This window comes from Lampris incognitus, chromosome 12 (assembly GCF_029633865.1).
Source record: "Lampris incognitus isolate fLamInc1 chromosome 12, fLamInc1.hap2, whole genome shotgun sequence".
Lineage (NCBI taxonomy): Eukaryota > Metazoa > Chordata > Actinopteri > Lampriformes > Lampridae > Lampris > Lampris incognitus.
The window spans coordinates 28,905,550-28,914,083 of NC_079222.1; positions in this window are offsets into that span (position 1 = coordinate 28,905,550).

An 8,534-nucleotide genomic window follows, 5' to 3' on the forward strand; every position below is an offset into this window, starting at 1 on the left:
GCTGATCCAGCACCAGAGAGATGAGTTCCTCCCGAGTCAACTGGCAGTAGGGCCTTTTCACCTGTGGAAGGAAAGGGAGCGCTGAACAGGTGGTAGTCAATACAAACCGAATACTCTTAAAGATGCCAATGTAGCTGCTGGTAACTGTGCTGAGATACCTGAACATGTGCCATGAACAAGATCATCATGCATAACTGAGCCATAAAAAATACATGAACTTATTAAATCAATCAATCGATGACTTACATTTGTATACATGATAATACATAAGTTACCTTTATGCCCTCTTGAACACCACCAAGCATTGCTGCAGATTTTCTGTCATCTGAACCCTGGATGACAGAGGCAGGTTGGTGTTCCAGTGGGTTTAGCGGTTTAACAAGATGAGGCCTGCGATGACATGAAAAGGGTGAGAAACAGAGGGATGGGGGAGAGCCAAAGTGAACATGCTGGAGATACTGTTATCCTCTGGGATCAGATGACGCAATTATACAAGTCACCGCCTTATTGCCGATGATGCAAGCAAACAAATGAATCTCACTAGCAGCAAACAAGTAATTATTTTCCTCCATTGTATGGCCTCCTTCTATTTATCTGTTAAACTGCGATGGACTTTTGCTGTGAAGAAGTGGGATGAAGGACTAGTCCCTGCAGGACCAAAAGTCCACCACCTTCACAAGAATGGCATTTGCAAAAGAATGGCTTGGATCCTCAAGTGAGTGTGTTTTGTATATTTTGATATTTGCGTATTCGGCTCCAATTCCTGTATAGCTGCACTAACACCTGTTGATGTGCATATATATTTTGTACATTTGCACTTAAAAAAAAAAAGTTCCCCCTTTTTCTCCCCAATTGCATCCAGCCAATAACCCCACTCTTCTGCCAACGCGGGGAGGGCTGCAGACTACCACATGCCTCCTCCGATACATGTGGAGTCACCAGCTGCTTCTTTTCACCTGACAGTGAGGAGTTTTGCCAGGGGGATGTAGCGTGTGGGAGGACCACTTTAGTTCCCCCAGTCCCCCCCCCCAAACAGGCGCCCCGACCGACCAGAGGAGGCGCTAGTGCAGCGACCAGGACACGTACCCACATCTGGCTTTCCCCCCGCAGACACGGCCAATTGTGTCAGCAGGGACGTCCGACCACGCCGGACTGGTGATCCCCGTGTTGGTAGGCAACAGAATAGACCGCTACGCTACCCGGACACCCCTCAAATACTGCATTTAAGTAACATTTTGCTGCGTTATGACTACATAATATTTCAATCTATTAGAATTACAACTATTAGGAGATTGTGCTTGCATGGATATCTAAGAAAACCTAACGGAGGAAGAAAAGGAAAAAGACACTGCTACAAGGGATACTCAATCAGAAGGCTGAATAATGTCTCACCTGGTGGACGCTGATGCGGACCCGTCCCATCTACCACTTGTCTCCTCCCCGTTGCCCTGCCCTGCAACAGGTCGAGTCTCAGAGGGCAGTGAATTTACCATCAGCAGGGTTTCCTTGACAGGGCGTAAGGCCTCCGGCTGTGACGGGTCATTGCTGCTGGATGCTGGTGTCCCCTGGGGCTCGGGGGGGGTCGAGGGTGAACCGGTAGGGCATGAACGCCGATTGACTGCGGTGTCATGTATAACCACATCTGTAACATCAGTCTGTCTATGTGAGAGGGGGTCTGCGCTTCGATTTACCAAAACACTCGGAGTGGCGGCATTGTTTGCCGGGGGCGGGGGAGCGCGGGCCATCTTTGAGGATCTGGTTTTTGTTTCGGAGGTGCCTTTGTCATCAGAACTTTGGTGTGCTGGGGCACACAAATCCAGTAAACCAGCATTCACCGAGTGGCGGTTCTGATTAATGCAAGAGTTTAAGCATCTCTGATGATCCGAGATAGCGACTTCGTGTGGATGAGTGAAAGGAGGACTATTTCCATCATCTTCACATGGACTTGATCGAGACACAACCGGGAACTGATTTGCAGCTGTACTGTGCCCATATGAAGCGTCGACGTCTTTTCTTTTGTCATCAGAGGAAAAGTCTCTTTTGGGTTTCTGCAAAGGGTCATCTTTACTAGTTTGTGTTGGTATTTTCCCAGCAGTAGAGGAAGAATGTGGTCTAGATGGTGCAGGACCTTTGTGACTGGCTGCCTGTGGTTTTCCAGTGGCTGACTGAATGGATTCAGAGTGGTTACCACACTGCATGGAGCTCTCGTCCTTCAGTGTTGAGGAAGGCTTCATTAGAGGCGCAATCGCTTGCACGACACGCTGAGGGAGTGCACTGGAGGTGTTGGCCTCGCCCTTCCTTTGTTTGTTCATCGGTGCCAGATCCAGTTTAGATACGCTGTGCTCCGTCTGACTCTTTCCCTGAACTCCGGTCCATCCCGGAGGCTGTGGAGCTGGTCTCTTGTCCAGCTGTGTGCTGCCGGGGTCATTCCCATCAGCACGACTACATGTTGTCATCTGGGAAAGAGCGGAGCTAAAAGTAACGTCCTTCAGGAGCTCGTTGTTGCTGGGGGGCGAAGGGGCACGTCGTTTCTTCTCTAGAACATCTGCGGTAACTTCCTCCAAGGCTCCAGTCTCCCGCTGAATGGGTCGTAAGCATTGAGTGGCTGGGACGAAAGGTGTTGGGGGGATGACACATGAGGGGGGACTAGAGTAGGAAGAGGAGATTACAGGTTACAAGGGAAAATGTCAACGGTTAAAATTAGTGTAACATGGCTGTACTATCCATCCATCCATCCATCCAGCCATCCATCCATCCATCCATCCATCCATCCATCCATCCATCCATCCATCCATCCATCCATCCATCCATCCAGCCATCCATCCATTGTCCAAGCCACTTATCCCTGGGAAGCTGGAGCCTATCCCAGCAGTCATCGGGCGGCAGGCGAGGAGACACCCTGGACAGGCCGCCAGTCCATCACAGGGCCCACATACACACACACACACACACACACACACACACACACATTCACACCTAGGGACAATTTAGTATGGCCGATTCACCTGACCTACATGTCTTTGGACTGTGGGAGGAAACCGGAGCCCCCGGAGGAAACCCAAGCAGACACGGGGAGAACATACAAATTCCACACAGGGGACGACCCCCAAGGTTTGACAACCCCGGGGCTTGAACCCAGGGCCTTCTTGCTGTACTAATAATTAAAAACTATGTTCTTGATTTGAAAAGGTAAAACATGAAAAGATAGTTAACATATTCATATCTGACAATGCAAAGATTTTAGGAACAATACCGCAATAATGTGAGGCACTACAGTACAAACATGGTTACAGTGCCTTCAGTAGTTCATTGGACAACACGTGTTAACCGGTGTGGGAGAAATGGGTCAGCACTTATAATACTTTAGCAGTCACAGACAACAAGATGTTAAAAAGTATGAACAGGTGTTCAGAAAAGTTCAGAGGAAAAAAAATGGGTTTGTTTCATTGCATTTGAGGGATAGGCAAGGGCAAACTGAATTTCCTACATTAGTTTAAGAGTTGTATAAGTTACACCATTAGGTTAAGCGTTATACCCTGAGCTTGTTGCTCAAGGTCCAGATAATGCCAGAGGGAACAATGCCAGAAAACAGGAACCTGGACCAGAGGCTGGGTAGCATGATCTGATATTCTGATATGTATGATCTGATTTTGCGGATGTCATACAAAGCGAAGAAGTAGGGGCAGAAGTGTGGGTCAGATATGAAGACTGTAAAAAAAAGATGGACGTAGCACCTGTGACATCACCCATTGTTGTCTGAATGGGCATTCGGATGCCTGAAGTTTGGCTTTATGCTCCCTGCCATACTGTCAGTTACTGGAGCCAGAAAATTGAAATTTGGGCAATGGGGTGGACCATGCATGGAACTGGGGTGAAACCTCGGGTGACAGACAGGTTGACAGACCTATCAATCAAGGCAGACGTGCCTCAACATGCCACTTTTAAATCCTTAATATCCTCTCGGTAGAATAGCAGTTTTCAAAATAACCACCCTCACACTGTGCAGACTTGACTGAGAGGTGATAAAGTGCAGTGGTGCAGAGGATATATCAGAGATGCTGAAATAGATGTCCGCAGGTTACTTACATACATGCCTGAGGTAGAGGGACATGACAGAGCGTACCAGTATACGTACAGTGTACAGTACAGTATATACAACTTGGTTGGGTTTAATGAAGGTGTTAAGCGCTCATTTGAACGACAACCCGTGGAAAGAAACTGTTTTGATATCTGGTTGTTTTGGGGTACAGAGCTCTGTAGCGCCTACCAGAGGGGAGGAGTGGGAACAGGTGGTGACCAGGGTGTGATGGATCTGCGGTGATGTTGCCTGAGTCTGGAACAATGCTGTGATTGCAACTAGTCCCCAGTCCTCTGTGAATAGTACATGTGGCCAAAGTAACTCGAATTAATGGTCACAGCAACAGAACCGAGCGCTGGTTTCGGCTGTGATGCAACTGTGCTGTTTATAAGGTACCTGCAGTCAGCTGAGACGGACAAAGTCACTTAGATGAGTAATGAAACGTTTTTCCAACTAAATGTGTCCAGATGAAAAGCTTCAAGTTTCTGGGGTAGCCACCTTGTGGCCCAGTTGGAACTGCAGCTTAAATCACTTAAGTAGACGCACCGGCGTCAACTTCTTACCCCAGTGGTCCCCGCTTGGTCGGATAAGAGAGGATGGAGGGACGATACACTGGAGGAAGGATGTGGGAATTGAATCAAGGGCTCGTGCTGTGAGACAGTCTAACGTTTTGGGACCAGATTCTCCATGAATTTGGAAGAGTGAGACGATTGATTAATTGATTATAATTTAAAATAAAAAATGCGGGGCATCCCCTCCTTTAGAGAACAGATCCTATCTCACTTAGGCCTTTATGATTAATTAGATAAATTGAACTTTATGAGTTGTCTAATCATTGATCACCCCGATTCTAGATCAAGTCAAATACACGCGATTTACAACGGTATCTTAATGAGCAATTCATTGAATAAATATGAATGAGTAAATGGAAAGATAAGAAAAATAAGAAATGGAGAAAACAAATGACTGTAACAACTGAAGGAAACAGGAACTTCGGCAAGAGCAGACAGTAGAAATATTAGGCTAACGATATCAAGTATAATCAACAAGATCAATTAATCACCAGCAGCTGGTAACAGCAGTCTCTGAGCTGGTATTATTGAGGAACCAAAGGCAGAAAAGACAACGGGGAAGACTGTCGATACCGCACTAAGTTCGGTATCGACATGGGGCTCCGGGGGGAGCCCGGGACCACCAGGTCGTCTAAAGAGGGGCGCAACGGAGCAAGTCAAAAGCACTTATTGTAAGTCGCTCTGGATAAAGGCGTCGGCTAAATGACTGTAATGTAATGCAATGAATACAGTAATCCCACTCCTCCACCATTACCCAGTGCCAGTCAGCTTTAGTAGAGATGCTTTCATCAGTCTGTCGATGAAGTTTGTCTGATGAAACAGCAGGGGGCATCATCTGATGTCAGGAGTTGAGCTGAGACCACCCGGTACCAGATGGCAGAGGAGTCGCTGGAGAGTTGGGTTGACATCTGGCAGCGATGACTCAGTCGAGATGAAACTGAGTTCTGGCCCAAGAATACAGCTAACCCAGCAGAGCGGAGGAGGACGGCAACACAGGGTCTGAATCGGGTCGCTCAACCAGAGCAGCGCGTCCAGCCCAGGCTGCATGCATGGATCACTGGTGCTGAAGTGGAGATAACTCTAACAGGAAGTCGAACTGAGAACCTGTGTGACTGTGACTGTGGCAGTTGTATCGCTGGCCGGAGAGAGATCATTTCAAGTCTTTGTGTGATGGCTACAGGTGTGGTTCAGGTGTCACACTGGCCGCAGCTTTGTCATCCAATCTACCACACAAGTGTGACTTCAACATCCAACCTTTATAGAAAAGCATTTTCAGGGTGAAGAAGAGAGTTCCTGGCCTTGCCCATTATTTTGCATTGGTAGGACGAGACTGAGTAAATTTCAGCAAAGTTCTCTTCATGCATACGGAATAATCCAGGTAAGGAAATCACAGAAAGCTGAATCAGTTCATCTGGACACAACGTTTGTTGAGAGAGAAACGCTTCGTCCCTCATCTAAGTGACCTCTTCGGTCTCAACTGACTGCAGGTATCTCCACCCTTATAAACAATGCAGTGGCGTACCGACAAAAAACGATGGGTTTCATAATTATGCAAATTGCTGTGAGCATGTGTACTATTCACAGCGAGTTTGGGAATGGTTAGATGAGCGATGAAACGTTTCTCTCAATAAACATTGTGTCAAGATGAACAGATTCAACTTTCTGTGATTTCAGTCAATTTTCACATCATAACTGGTTTGATGCTAAAATTGATCCAGTTGAACTAGTCAATGAACTAGATTCAATTAGATTCTAATCATGACCTCTCTATCATTTGAGAAGCCTCGTTAACACAAAATGCACATTTCTCTATGTGAGTCATATTGTTATGAAAAGATTGCATATTATAGAATACATCAAATACCATATAATTCAATATTCAGACATTGCAGCTAGGTGAGATGGATTGCTGTTCATTTTGGCATTTTGATATTTCTGAAATGCATCTCAAAAAGCCACTTGCAAATAACTGTTAATATTCCAAATACCAACAGTAGGTACAGAAGGTCGTCCGCTCCATTCTTGGCCTTCCAACGCACTCAAAACATTTGGTGCACTGTTGTTAAACATACTTCTCGAAGTGTTCAGATATCGTGGACAAGGTCGCAAGATTACTTGTGTTCTGTCTGTAACGCATAAAAAAAAATATCTCCCATCTTGTCTTAGTCCAACTGAAGTTAAAAAATGATTTAATCCCACTCACTGTTATTCTTATCAGTAAGGGACATACTTTATCATGCAACTGAATCATTTTGATTTGAGATTCTAGCCATCCCCTCCTTTGTTGGTCCTGCTTGATGTCCATGCAGATTGTCGCTCTCTGGACATTTTCGTTTTATCCTTTTCTTTGCTGTAACTCACACGTGACACACACTGTTGGTGGTGGATGAAAGAAGAACAAACAAAAAAGGAGGGAATTCTAAACAACAAAGGGTGGCCAAAACTCCAGAGTCAAGACAACATTGCATATTCAAAGTAAAATATAAATTCACTTCATCATTCCCGTCCTGCAAACTTATTGGGTTTTTTTTTCTTTCCTGTGCAGCTGAGAGCATTGATTGTACAGTTGACTCCCCAGGAATCCCACGATCACATGACCAGGTACATCCACTGATGCTGATGAATAGGTGGTCTTTCAATGTGGACAGGGACAAATGTGCGTTCAGACTACACTCCATATGTGGACATACTATGCATCCCAGGCCACCTCCGAATGCACCCTGAGTGATCAGGTCTCAAGACGTCTTGAGGATGCATTGTGTGCATTCAGACCTGTATTTAGAGCTGTCCATTTGAGATCAGATCGCCAAGTATGCATTTCAAAGCCAGGCCTGAACAGCCCCTTAGTCACTTAATCAAATCTGTTTACACACTCCTTGGAAGATCTGTTATAATCTTGTGTGTGTGAGTGTGGATGGAGCAGTCACCGCTACAACAGTGAGAGAGCCGAGAAAGGCTTTGAAACAGTCAGTTTCAGAGAAGGAAGCAGGACACAGTTGTGGTCTCAGGGCCAGTGAACGGTGGCAAGACCAAGGGCGGAGGAGTGAACTGGCCACTGATGACTGCCGAATTCTCCTGAAAGTGGTGGACCAACTCAGTTGGAGTGAGGGAGGAGGATGAGAGGGTTGAGGGACGTATCTAAAAGGTGGAAAACAGCTTGCACATGCTGGGCACACGGAAAACCTTGTGCCGGTAGTTGGCAGTTTTAAGAAAGGTTGTGTGTGCAGTAAAAGAGGATAAGCGTGTCTGATTATGTTGTTTCTTGACTTGCACCATTTCCTTTCAGCTGCTCAGAGTCCAGCCCTCTCTTCTCTTAGAGCATAGCGAGCCATGGGCACGGGGAACTACTCAAGCAGGTTTAGTGACAAGTTGGCAAAAAAAATGCCAAGTTCTGAGGGATATGGTTGGGCCTAGAGTAGCAGTTGCACAGTCAATATCAAGAGTAGCACAGTCATGTATATTAGGAAGACTTGAGGACACAGAAGCTGAGCGGAGGGAGTAGAGGTTGTGTTGGAAGGTAAACAGGGCAGGGGAAGTAGGGTTAGCAGGAGGGAGGTCAATGGAAAATTGGAGCAAGTATTGGTCGGGTGTGAGTAGGGATGTGTAGGACTAACCTTGGCTTTGCAGTTGACACTATGGCTGTCGTACTGAGAGGTCCAGTGGGTGAGCTGGTAATTTCCTCAAAGGGATTACTTGAAGAGATGTCCTTCAATGGACTAGAAATAATGTCTGCAAAAGGAGTACTGTTCCCTACAACCACTTTTATTTTCGGATCTAAATGACTTTTATCTGCTGACTTTGTTCTATCTGGCGTATCGCTCCTCTCGTTGTCTCTTTGATCATGACCTTTTCCATTTTCTTTGTTAAATCTAATCTCTTCCACG